The sequence below is a fragment of the Chiloscyllium plagiosum genome, unplaced genomic scaffold (assembly GCF_037043375.1).
Source record: "Chiloscyllium plagiosum isolate Xiang-an unplaced genomic scaffold, Cpla_swu_hap1 HiC_scaffold_25, whole genome shotgun sequence".
Classification (NCBI taxonomy): Eukaryota; Metazoa; Chordata; class Chondrichthyes; order Orectolobiformes; family Hemiscylliidae; genus Chiloscyllium; species Chiloscyllium plagiosum.
In genome coordinates this window covers 61,790,094-61,804,845 of record NW_028270163.1, presented here as the reverse complement: position 1 = coordinate 61,804,845, position 14,752 = coordinate 61,790,094, and positions in this window count along the sequence as shown.

The following is a 14,752-nucleotide window of genomic DNA, read 5'->3' as shown; positions in this document are numbered from 1 at the left end:
TAGCAACAATATGCAGTGAGACCCTGGGTAATAACCAGCTAGCAACAACATACACTGAGACCCTGGGTAAAACCAGCTCGAAACAACATACACTGAGACCCTGGGTAATAACCAGCTAACAACAACATACACTGAGACCCTGGGTAATAACCAGCTAACAACAATACATACTGAGAACCTGGGTAATAACCAGTTAACAAAAACATACACTGAGACCTTGGGTAATAACCCAGCTAGCAACAATATACACTGAGACCCGGGGTAATACCCTGCTAGCAACAATATAAATTGAGTCCCTGGGTAATAATCAGTTAACAAAAACATACACTGAGACCCTGGGTAATAATGAGCTCACAACAACATATACTGAGAGCCTGGGTAATAATCAGCTGGCAACAACATACACTGAGACCCTGTGTAATAACCAGCTAACAACAATGTACACTGAGACACTGGGTAATAACAAGCTGGCAACAATCTACAGTGAGACCCTGGGTAATAACCAACTAGCAACAGCATACACTGAGAACCTGGGTAATAACCAGCGAGCAACAATATACAGTGAGACCCTGGGTAATAACCAGCTAGCAACAACATACACTGAGACCCTGGGTAATAACCAGCTAGCAACAACATACACTGAGACCCTGGGTAATAACCAGCTAGCAACAACATACACTGAGACCCTGGGTAATAACCAGCTAACAACACATATACTGAGACCCTGGGTAATAACCAGCTCGCAACAACATACACTGAGACCCTGTGTAATAACCAGCTAGTAACAATATACACTGAGACCCTGGGTTATAACCCAGATAGTAACAATGTACACTGAGACCCTGGGTAATAACCCAGCTAGCAACAATATACACTGAGACCCTGCGTAATAACCCAGCTAGCAACAACATATACTGAGACCCGTGGTAATAACCAGCTGGCAACAACATACACTGACACCCTGGGTAATAACCAGCTTGCAACAACATACACTGAGACCCTGGGTAATAACCAGCTAGCAACAACATACACTGAGACCCTGGGTAATAACCAGCTAACAACAACATATACTGAGACCCTGGGTAATAACCAGCTCGCAACAACATACACTGAGACCCTGTGTAATAACCAGCTAGTAACAATATACACTGAGACCCTGGGTTATAACCCAGATAGTAACAATGTACACTGAGACCCTGGGTAATAACGCAGCTAGCAACAACATACACTGACACCCTGGGTAATAACCCAGCTTGCAACAATATAAACTGTGACCCAGGGTAATAACCCAGCTAACAACAACATACACTGAGACCCTGGGTAATAACCAGCTAGCAACAGCATATACTGAGAACCTGGGTAATAACCAGCTAGCAACAACATACACTGAGACCCTGGGTAATAATCAGCTAACAACAACATACACTGAGACCCGGGGTAATAACCAGCTAGCAACAACATACACTGAGACCCTGGGTAATAATCAGCTAACAACAATATACACTGAGACCCTGGGTAATAACCAGCTAACAACAACATACACTGAGACCCGGGGTTATAACCAGCTAACAACAATATACACTGAGACCCTGGGTACTAACCAGCTAACACCAACAAACACTGAGACTCTGGGTAATAACCAGCTCGCAACATCATACACTGAGACCCTGGGTAATAACCAGCTAACACCAACAAACACTGAGACTCTGGGTAATAACCAGCTCACAACATCATACACTGAGACCCTGGGTAATAACCAGCTAACAACAAAATACACTGAGACCCTGGGTAATAACCAGCTAACAACAACATAATCTGAGACCCTGGGTAATAACCAGCTAACAACGATATATACTGAGACCCTGGGTAATAACCCAGCTAGCAACAATACGCAGTGGGACCCTGGGTAATAACCAGTTGACAACAACATACTCTGAGACCCTGGGTAAAACCAGCTCGAAACAATATACACTGAGACCCTGGGTAATAACCAGCTCGCAACAACATACACTGAGACCCTGGGTAATAACCAGCTAACAACAACATATACTGAGACCCTGGGTAATAACCAGCTAACAACAACATAATCTGAGACCCTGGGTAATAACCAGCCAGCAACGATATACACTGAGACCCTGGCTAATAGCCCAGCTAGCAACAATATACAGTGAGACCCTGGGTAATAACCAGCTAGCAACAGCATACACTGAGAACCTGGGTAATAACCAGCGAGCAACAATATACAGTGAGACCCTGGGTAATAACCAGCTAGCAACAACATACACTGAGACCCTGGGTAATAACCAGCTAACAACAACATACACTGACACCCTGGGTAATAACCCAGCTAGCAACAATATACTCAGAGACCCTGGGTAATAACCAGCTAACAACCACAAACGCCCTGATCCTGTGTAATAACCAGCTAGTAACAATATACACTGAGACCCTGGGTAATAACCCAGATAGTAACAATGTACACTGAGACCCTGGGTAATAACCAGCTAACAACAATGTACACTGAGACCCTGGGTAATAACCAGCTAACAACAACATACACTGAGACCCTGGGTAATAACACAGCTAGCAACAACATACACTGAGACCCTGGGTAATAACCAGCTAGCAACAACGTACACTGAGACGCTGGGTAATAACCCAGCTAGCAACAACATACACTGAGACCCTGGGTAATAACCAGCTAACAACAACATACACTGAGACCCTGGGTAATAACCAGCTAACAACAATACACACTGAGAACCTGGGTAATAAACAGCAAGCAAGAATATACACTGAGGCCCTTGGTAATAACACAGCGAGCAACAATATACACTGAGACACTGGGTAATAACCAGCTAGCAACATCATACACTGAGACCCTGGGTAATAACGCAGATAGGAACAATATACACTGAGACCCTGGGTAATAACCAGATAGCAACAACGTACACTGAGAACCTGGTTAATAACCCAGGTAGCAACAACATACACTGAGACCGTGGGTAATAACCAGCTAGCAACAACATACACTGAGACTCTGGGTAATAACCATCTAACAACAATTTCCTCTGAGACCCTGGGTAATTTCCCAGGTAGCAACAACATACACTGAGACTCTGGGAAATAACCATCTAACAACAATATACATTGAGACCCTGGGTAATAACCAGCTAAGAACAATACACACTGAGAACCTCGGTAATAAACAGCAAGCAAGAATATACACTGAGACCCTGGGTAATAACACAGCTAGCAACAATATACACTGAGACCCTGGAAAATAACCAGCTAACAACAACATACACTGAGACCCTGGGTAATAACCCAGCTCGCAACAATGTATGCTGAGACCCTTGGTAATAACAAGCTGGCAACAATATATACTGAGGGCTCCGGGTATTAACCAGCTAGCAACAATATACACTGAGACGCTGGGTAATAACCAGCTAGCAACAACATACACTGAGACCCTGGGTAATAACCAGCTAGTAACAATATACACTGAGACCCTGGGTTATAACACAGATAGTAACAATGTACACTGAGACCCTGGGTAATAACCAGCTAGCAACAACATACACTGAGACCCTGGGTAATAACCAGCTAGTAACAATATACACTGAGACCCTGGGTTATAACCCAGATAGTAACAATGTACACTGAGACCCTGGGTAATAACCCAGCTAGCAACAATATACACTGAGACCCTGCGTAATAACCCAGCTAGCAACAACATACACTGAGACCCGGGGTAATAACCAGCTGGCAACAACATACACTGAGAACCCTGGGTAATAACCAGCTAGCAACAACATACACTGAGACCCTGGGTAATAACCAGCTAGCAACAACATACACTGAGACCCTGGGTAATAACCAGCTAACAACAACATATACTGAGACCCTGGGTAATAACCAGCTCGCAACAACATACACTGAGACCCTGTGTAATAACCAGCTAGTAACAATATACACTGAGACCCTGGGTTATTACGCAGATAGTAACAATGTACACTGAGACCCTGGGTAATACCCCAGCTTGCAACAACATACATTGAGACCCTGGGTAATAACCCAGCTAGCAACAATATTCTCAGAGACCCTGGATAATAACCAGCTAACAACAACATACACTGAGACCCTGGGTAATAACCAGCTAACCACAACATAATCTGAGACCCTGGGTAATAACCAGCCAGCAACGATATACACTGAGACCCTGGGTAATAACCCAGCTAGCAACAATATGCAGTGAGACCCTGGGTAATAACCAGCTAGCAACAACATACACTGAGACCCTGGGTAAAACCAGCTCGAAACAACATACACTGAGACCCTGGGCAATAACCAGCTAACAACAACATACACTGAGACCCTGGGTAATAACCAGCTAACAACAATACATACTGAGAACCTGGGTAATAACCAGTTAACAAAAACATACACTGAGACCTTGGGTAATAACCCAGCTAGCAACAATATACACTGAGACCCGGGGTAATACCCTGCTAGCAACAATATAAATTGAGTCCCTGGGTAATAATCAGTTAACAAAAACATACACTGAGACCCTGGGTAATAATGAGCTAACAACAACATATACTGAGAGCCTGGGTAAGAATCAGCTGGCAACAACATACACTGAGACCCTGTGTAATAACAAGCTAACAACAATGTACACTGAGACCCTGGGTAATAACAAGCTGGCAACAATATACACTGAGGCCCAGGGTATTAACCAGCTAGCAACAACATACACTTAAACCCAGGGTAATAACCAGCTAGCAACAATATACACTGAGACCCTGGGTATTAACCAGCTAGCAACAATATACACTGAGACCCTGGGTAATAACCAGCTAACAACAACATACACTGAGACCCTGGGTAATAACCCAGCTAGCAACAATATACTCAGAGACCCTGGGTAATAACCAGCTAACAACCACAAACGCCCTGATCCTGTGTAATAACCAGCTAGTAACAATATACACTGAGACCCTGGGTAATAACCCAGATGGTAACAATGTACACTGAGACCCTGGGTAATAACCAGCTAACAACAATGTACACTGAGACCCTGGGTAATAACCAGCTAACAACAACATACACTGAGACCCTGGGTAATAACACAGCTAGCAACAACATACACTGAGACCCTGGGTAATAACCAGCTAGCAACAACATACACTGAGACCCTGGGTAATAACCAGCTAACAACAACATACACTGAGACCCTGGGTAATAACCAGCTAACAACAACATACACTGAGACCCTGGGTAATAACGCAGATAGGAACAATATACACTGAGACCCTGGGTAATAACCAGATAGCAACAACGTACACTGAGAACCTGGGTAATAACCCAGGTAGCAACAACATACACTGAGACCCTGGGTAATAACCAGCTAGCAACAACCTACACTGAGACTCTGGGTAATAACCATCTAACAACAATTTCCTCTGAGACCCTGGGTAATTTCCCAGGTAGCAACAACATACACTGAGACTCTGGGAAATAACCATCTAACAACAATATACATTGAGACCCTGGGTAATAACCAGCTAAGAACAATACACACTGAGAACCTCGGTAATAAACAGCAAGCAAGAATATACACTGAGACCCTGGGTAATAACACAGCTAGCAACAATATACACTGAGACCCTGGAAAATAACCAGCTAACAACAACATACACTGAGACCCTGGGTAATAACCCAGCTCGCAACAATGTACGCTGAGACCCTTGGTAATAACAAGCTGGCAACAATATACACTGAGGGCTCTGGGTATTAACCAGCTAGCAACAATATACACTGAGACGCTGGGTAATAACCAGCTAGCAACAACATACACTTAAACCCAGGGTAATAACCAGCTAGCAACAATATACACTGAGACCCTGGGTAATAACCCAGCTAGCAACAACATACACTGACACCCTTAGTAATAACCAGCTAACAACAACATACACTGAGACCCTGGGTAATAACCAGCTAGCAAGAATATACAGTGAGACCCTGGGTAATAACCAGCTAGCAACAATATACACTGAGACCCTGGGTAATAACTAGCTAGCAACAACATACACTGAGACCCTGGGTAATAACCAGCTAACAACAACATACACTGATACCCTGGGTAATAACCAGCTAGCAAGAATATACAGTGAGACCCTGGGTAATAACCAGCTAGCAACAACATACACTGAGACACTGGGAAATAACTAGCGACCATCAGCATATACTGACACCCTGGGTAATAATGAGTAAGCAACAATATACATTGAGACCCTGGGTAATGTCTTGGGCCAACAATAAGCAGGGAGGCCACGGGTAATAATTAGCTTGCAATAATATACATTGAGCCCTTGTGTAATAATTCGCTAGAAACAATAATACACTGAGACCCTGGGTAATAACTAGCCAGCAACAATGCATACTGGGACCCTGGTAATAACCAAGCCAGCAACAATGTATACTGAGATGCTGGGTAATAACTCAGCCAGCACCAATACACACTGAGACCCTGGGGAATAACCAGCTAGCTGTTATTCAGACTTCCTTCAGGACATCTCCTTTTTGACTACGCTGTGGTTCCCCACTGTTACCCTTCCCATTTCCTTGAGACCCTTTTTACTTTTTTAAAATTTGCATCATTGCCATTCTCTTTTATAAACACAGACCTTCAGAATCTCCAGGAAAATCCAACCAGACTCACAATTATAACTCTGTTTCTCTTTTCACGATTGTGCTGAGTTCCCCTAGCGCAGAACCTCAGAATTATTACAGTGCGTGATGAGGCCACTCAGCCCATTGTGCCTGCACAGCTTCTATTCTCTATTGCCAATCTCTCGCCTTTCCCCCATTTCCCTGTACACCATCATTATCAAACATAACCATACAGTCTCCTCTTGAGCCTGCCTCCATCACTTTTCCAGGCAGTGCATTGCAAACTCTAACGACTTTCTTTCTCACATCACACTTGCTTCATTTGTCCATCACTTTCAACCATTGCCGCCTTGGTCTTGTTCCTTTTGTGAGCAAGACTAGTTTCTCCTTATCTACTTTGTCCTCACCTGAATCTCCTCTCAGCCTCTCCACTCCAGGAAGAACAGTCCCAACTTCTTCATTCTGTCCTCATCGCTGAAATTTCTCATCCCTGGAACCATTCTTGTCAATCCTTTCTGCTCTCTCTCCAACACATTCACCTCTTTCCTATAATGTAGTGCCCACATCTTTACACAATATCCAGCTGAGGCCTAACAAGTGCCTTAGACAAAGTCAGCATCACCTCCCTGCTCTTGTTGTTTATATTTCAGTTTTCCAGCATCCTGAATATTTTGCTATTTATTACCATTCTCTTTTTTCTTGCCCATCACTCTTTGGTCATATCCATCTCTCCTGCCTTCCACCTACTCAAGACCTTCCCTTTTCCTAATTTCCATCGCCCTCTTCCCTGACTCTGGAAAGATTTTAATAACAATTAATGTTAAATCACTCCATTCTGAGAGAAGGTGAAGAGCAGAAAAGATCCCCCTGTTTCATTTTGCACTGATGAAGAATTGGTTGTGTTTGGTGAATTGGTTCTGTTTTAACAAGTTAATCCTATATTATCCAGATTCATTTAACACAAAGATGTACATATCTAGAAGGTCAACTGAAAGGACCTAGCATCAAAAAGATCCAAACTTCTGAAGATCCATAATATGTAAAATATTCCAAACGATTGTTTGAGAGATTGTCAGATGACTGGATCAGAATTCTGATCTTCTGAATCCTGAGGCATATTCAAAGTTCAAAGTTCAAAGGTCTGCATTAAGAGGGCAGTTTGAATAGGTCTCTGCTGCTTTGATTCTGAGCTTCCCTGGACTGATGTTAGCAGCTTCCTTCCAAGGGAAGAGAAATTAAATGTTGTCCTTACAGTTAGATTGCTTTCCATCATACTTTTGGAGAAAGAGTGACTCTTAACCACAACAACCTTAAACAGAGAGAGCAGGCAGAAATGTCTGCAGGTGGCTCCGCACTGATACTGATTGAGAAGGAGAGAAACCAGCTCACACTGCCCTGTAACAGGAATCACACTAACAGAAAGCTTCAGACATGGACACTGCGCAAAGCAAACCCCAACAGTTAGCCAGGGAAAGGGCCATGCCCAGCACCTCAACAGCATCCTACCACGGTTCACCAGAAGGGCCCCATGTCTTTAGCAGAGACACGGTCAGTTTGCTCCTTCAGTCTGCCCCAGATTTTCCTTCAGGATGCCAGTTGTGTTTGTTTCTGACAGATACATGCTCTGGCTGTACAGCTGAATAGTGACAGTGCCTGGCTGTCATCACTTGGGTAGTATTAATCACACGATCCCTTCACTTCCTGGAAATAAGCAGACTCCATTCGTAGGTGCTCTGACAGCTTTAGCATTTCACTAACTTCTCTAACTGGATACCCAGCCGACACTCCTGCCCTTAGATCAAACCCTCATGTCCCACTGATGATGCCCTGCCTCCTGGGTAAAACCTCTCGTCTGGAACAATCAGTCAGAGTGGACAGAATGGTACAACTCATGCATTGATATAGAAGCTTCAATATAAATAACAATAAAATATCCCCAAGCACATCTCAGGCTTGAGGGAAAGATGACACTGACTGAGCCAGAGCAATGTACCAAAAAGCTTAGTTATGGCAGAGTTTAAAGAAGGTGCGGGAGATTGAGAAGTGGAGCAGTTTAGAGAGAATGGTGGGACTTAGGAGAGGCAAGGAATAGACACAAAGAGCAGCATGAGTTGGGGTGAGGCACGGAGAGAAGAGAGGGCAGAGGTTTGTATCAAAGGGAGGTCGACACAAGAGGAGAGCAGCACCAGATGAGGTTCCAGGATAAGAAATATTAGATTCAAACCCAAAGATGAGAATTTTAAACTCATCTCTGCGTTGGTGGACCATGAATCACTTTCGCTCTGCAAACACACTGGATGATAGGTGAACTAGACTCAGTGCAAGCTGGTGTATAAAGACTTGGATGTACTGACATTGGTGAAGGTGGTGGGCAGTCAATTACGTCTGGAATGCAGTGAAAAAGGTTGGGTTAAAGCCAGTGGCTGTCTCAGTCACCAGGAGTGAGACAATGAGTCACAGTCAGACAAATCCACATGATTTAATGGGATGACTGCTTGGAAAATGGTACCTTAGCCTCCATGATGCTGAATTATACCAAAGCCATTCCTTAAATGAGGCAGCTGTGAGGAAAGGGAGGCAGTGTAAGGATATTGCTAGACACACTGGAGTATCATGTACAGGTGTGGGCACTTTGTTATAGGAAAGATATAAATGCATTGCAGAGAGTGCAGAAGTGGTTTACAAAAATGATTCCAGAAACGAGAATGGACTTCAGTAAGGCAATTGATAAGGTTCCCCATGGTAGGCTGATGGAGTAAGTGAAGTTGCTAGGGCCCAGGGTGTATTAGCTAGATGGATAGAGAACTGGCTGTACAATGTGGGCGGCACGGTGGCACAGTGGTTAGCACTGCTGCCTCACAGCGCCAGAGACCCGGGTTCAATTCCCGACTCAGGCGACTGACTGTGTGGAGTTTGCACATTCTCCCCGTGTCTGCGTGGGTTTCCTCCGGGTGCTCCGGTTTCCTCCCACAGTCCAAAGATGTGCAGGTCAGGTGAATTGGCCATGCTAAATTGCCCGTAGTGTTAGGTTAAAGGGGTAAATGTAGGGGTATGGGTGGGTTGCGCTTCGGCGGGTCGGTGTGGACTTGTTGGGCCGAAGGGCCTGTTTCCACACTGTAAGTAATCTAATGGTGGAAGGGGACTAGATTTGTTGGGATATCTGGTTGGCATGGACAGGTTGGACTGAAGGGTCTGTTTCCGTGCTGTACATCTCTATGACTCTATAACTGTGACCAGTGGTGTCTCACAGGGATCCGTGGTGGGACCACTGCTGTTTGTGATTTACACAAATGATTTGGAGGAAGGTGTAGGTAGTCTGATTAGCAAGTTTGCAGATGACACTAAGATTGGTGGAGTAGCAGATAGCCAGAGAATGCAGCAGAATATGGATAGATTGGAGAGTTGGGCAGAGAAATGGCAGATGGCGTTCAATCCGGCCAAATGCGAGATGATGCATTTTGGAACATCCAATTCAAGAGCGAAATATACAGGAGAGCCATAGAGATGTACAGCACAGAAACAGACCCTTCGGTCCAACCCGTCCATGCCAACCAGATATCCCAACTCAATCTAGTCCTACCTGCCAGCAGCTGGCCCATATCCCTCCAAACCCTTCCTATTCATATACCCATCCAAATGCCTCTTAAATGTTGCAATTGTACCAGCCTCTACCACTTCCTCTGGCAGCTCATTCCATATACGTACCACCCTCTGCGTGAAAAAGTTGCCTCTTAGGTCTCATTTTTATCTTTCCCCTCTCACCCTAAACCTATGCCCTCTAGCTCTGGACTCCCTGACCCCAGGGAAAAGATTTTGTCTATTTACCCGATCCATGCGCCTCATAATTTTGTAAACCTCAATAAGGTCACCCCTCAGCCTCCGACACTCCAGGGAAAACAGCCCCAGCCTGTTCAGCCTCTCCCTGTAGCTCAAATCCTTCAACCCTGGCAACCCTTTCAAGTTTCACAACACTTTCCGATAGGAAGGAGACCAGAACTGCACGCAATATTCCAACAGTGGCCTAACCAATGTCCTGTACAGCCGCAACATGACCTCCCAACTCCTACACTCAATACTCTGACCAAAAAGGAAAGCATACCAAACGCCTTCTTCACTATCCTATCTACCTGTGACTCCACTTTCAAGGAGCTATGAACCTGCACTTTGTTCTTGCAACATTTGTTCAGCAACATTCCCAGGACCATACCATTAAGTGTATAAGTCCTGCTAAGATTTGCTTTCCCAAAATGCAGCACCTCGCATTTATCTGAATTAAACTCCATCTGCCAGTTCTCAGCCCATTGGCCCATCTGGTCAAGATCCTGAGGTAATCTGAGGTAACCCTCTTCGCTGTCCACTACACCTCTAATTTTGGTGTCATTTGCAAACTTACTAACTGTACCTCTTATGCTCACATCCAAATCATTTATATAAATGATGAAAAGGAGAGGACCCAGCACCGATCCCTGTGGCACTCCACTGGTCACAGGCCTCCAGTCTGAAAAACAACCTTCCACCACCACCCTCTGTCTTCTAAATGGAAATGCCTGAGGAAAATTGACATAGAGAGACCTGGATGTTCAGGTCCATTGTTCCCTGAAAGTGGCAACACAGGTCAGTGAGTGGTCAAGAAGGCATACGGCATACTTTCCTTCATCGGACGGGGTATTGAGTACAAGAGTTGGCAGGTCATGTTACAGTTGTATAAGACTTTGGTTTGGCCACATTTGGAATACATTGTACAGTTCTGGTCGCCACATTACCAAAAGGATGTGGATGTTTTGGAGAGGGTGCAGAGGAGGATCACCAGGGTGTTGCCTGGTATGGAGGATGCTAGCTATGAGAAGAGGTTGAGTAGATTAGGGTTATTTTCATTGGAAAGAAGGAGGTTGGGGTGGGGGTGGGTGGGTGTGGAATCCTGATTGAGGCCTACAAAATCTATGATTTGGAGATGCCGGTGTTGGACTGGGGTGTACAAAGTTAAAAAACACACACTAGGTTATAGTCCAACAGGTTTAATTGGAAGCACACTAGCTTTTGGAGCGTCGCTCCTTCATCAGGTGGTAGTGGAGGGTTCAATCCTAATACACAGAATTTATATCAAAAATTTACAGTGTGATGTAACTGAAATTATACATTGAAAAATACCATGGTTGTCTGTTGAGTCTTTCATCTGTTAGAATACCATGATAGTTTCACTTCTTTCATGTGTAAATCACAAAACCTTTTCTTAAAAGTTGCATTCTCAGGTTAGCTGTAACAATGGTGATAGTTAGACAATATGTTGAAGGTGTTGGCCCCCTGTGTTCTCTGTCTATGCCATGATGTTTAGATTGATTCTAATCTGAAAAATGAGATACCTTCAACATATTGTCTAGCTAACATCAATTGTTACAGCTAACCTGAGAATGTAAAAAAAAGGTTTTGTGATTTACACATGAAAGAAGTGAAACTATCATGGTATTCTAATTGATGAAAGACTCAACAGACAATCAAGGTATTTTTCAATGTATAATTTCTGTTACATCACGCTGTAAACTTTTGCTATACATTCTGTGCCTTACAGTTGAGCCCTCCACTACCACCTGAGGAAGGAGCGACGCTCCGAAAGCTAGTGCTTCCAATTAAACCTGTTGGACTATAACCTGGTGTTGTGTGATTTTTAACTTTGTACAAAATCGTGATTGATGTAGACAGAGTGGATAGCACGAAACATTTTCCCCAGAATGGGGGACTCAATTACTAGGGGCCACGAGTTTAAGGTGAGAGGGGAAGAATTTAGGGGAGGTATGTGTGGAAAGTTCTTTACACAGAGGGTGCTGGGAACATGTTGCCAGCAGAGGTAGGGGCAGGAATGATAGTGCCATTTAAGATGTATCCAGACATGAGTGGGCAGGGAGCAAAGGGATACAGATCCTTAGGAAATAGGTGACAGGTTTAGGTCGAGGATCTGGATTGGCACAGGCTTGGAGGGCTGTAATTTTGTGCTTGTGCTGTAATTTTGTTTGTTCTTTGAGAAACTTCAGCGATGAGGAAAGGTTGAAGTTGGGACTGTTTTTGGAGAAAAAGCTGAGGGGTCTGATCTGAGATTTTCAAAATCATGAGCAGGTTGGATAAATAGTGTGCAGCTCTCCCACTCATAAAAGGAACAAGAGATTTAAAATGATGTGTAAGTGAAGCAAGGGTGATGTGAGACCAAGCAGTTAGGGTCTGAATGTGCTGCCTGGAACCGGGGTGGAGGTGGGTTTAATTAAAGTATTGGAAAGGATACTGGCTATTTGTATAAAAATAGTGCAGGGAAATGGTAGGAAATTGACACCAGGTAATAATACTTGTTTGAAGTGCGAGTTTCTGCAGGATGTACTGGAAGTGAGCTGATCTGGGCAGTGCTGGTGAGTTTCTACTCGGGTGTGTGGTCTCATATTTACAGGACGTCCCAGAACCAGATGTGTTGTTTTTAAACAAACAATGTACTTTAAGTACATTTAAGTTGTCATTGGACAAGCATATGAATGTATATGGAATAGTGTAGGTTGGATGGGCTTCAGATTGGTATGACTGGTCAGTGCAACATTGAGGGCCGAAGTGCCTGTACTGCGCTGTAATGTTCTGTGTTCTAAGTTCTATGAGAGTTCCATGGTCACCATACCAGAGGCTAGTTTTCAATTCCTGACTTATTAATTGCAGTTTTACTGGGCGCTGTGATTTTGAAACCACGTCCCTCAGAGAATCAGTCTGGGCCTCTGGTTTACTCATTCAGTGACATTCCCACCCCATCACCACCTCCCCAGAACTTTACAGCCATGAGGTTCAAAACCTCAGCTCCACCGATATGTCAGCATGCTCCTGGACTCTCATCACGTTCTCAATCTGCAGAAAACATGCTCCTGAATGAGGGGCTTGGAGACTGTAATTGTATGGAGCCCGACACCGCCACCTTTCACACTCCGCCCCGCTGTTAAAGCCGGAGTGTGGTGTAGCTAGTTGCTAAATCACTGACCAGTCAATCCTCTGCTTTCTCCACTTGTTTGATTGCACATTAGCTGACTTTCTGGATTAATAGTTTAGGGATAACAACATTAGGCCTAATTAACACACTAATTTAGTCTCTTATCTGTGGGAGACTGGAGAGTGACAATGGTCAGGGGAACACAGTTAATCATGGAATCCCTTTAGCCCAGCAAGTCCACAGGGACCCATTCCCCCTATTGCTTTACATTTACCCCTGACTAACGCACCTAGACACATCCCTGAACACTTTGGGCAGTCACAAAGTTGGTCCCATTTTTTTCTAATAGCTACTCCTTTTCTCAAGGATACCCTGTCCTTGGTTTTATTCAGACAGGTCATTAAACTCTCCCAGTTCTGATCAGACTGGTTGGATACAGAGGTTAAAGGGTATTGAGGCCTTTTTGGTTATTTGTAAATAGATGAAACTTCAAGTCAAAGTGGTCATGTATTAGAAGTGACCTGTATAATGAAAGGGGAGCGGTCAGCTCGACAGCTGGGGAGTGCAGTCCAGAGACAGCTGGGGAGTGCAGTCCAGAGACAGCTGGGGAGTGCAGTCCAGAGACAGCTGGGGAGTGCAGTCCAGAGACAGCTGGGGAGTGCAGTCCAGAGACAGCTGGGGAGTGCAGTCCAGAGACAGCTGGGGAGTGCAGTCCAGAGACAGCTGGGGAGTGCAGTCCAGAGACAGCTGGGGAGTTCAGCTGTGTGGAAACAGGTTACAAAACTCCCTCTTTTTGCCCTTCTAACTTCAACCTGTAAGCATTTGTTCCATTTTTGTTTACTGTGTTTTAGGAAGGTTTGCTTATTGGGACTGTTATGTATATTCAGAACAGCATAATTAAGACTCGTTTGGATAGATTGAGTTCTGTCAGGGTTCTCTATTCTGCTCTTGGTGTTTCACTGTGTAATTTTGTGAAGAAACTTTTGCCTGTTTTAAAACCTGGTAGTCACCCTCGCTAACTTACTCACTGTATACTTGCTGCAATAAATTGCAAAGTTATAGTCTGGGCTGCCAGCTTAAGAATGCTTTGAGTGGTCTGGCCTAGTCCATAACAGATTGGAAGCT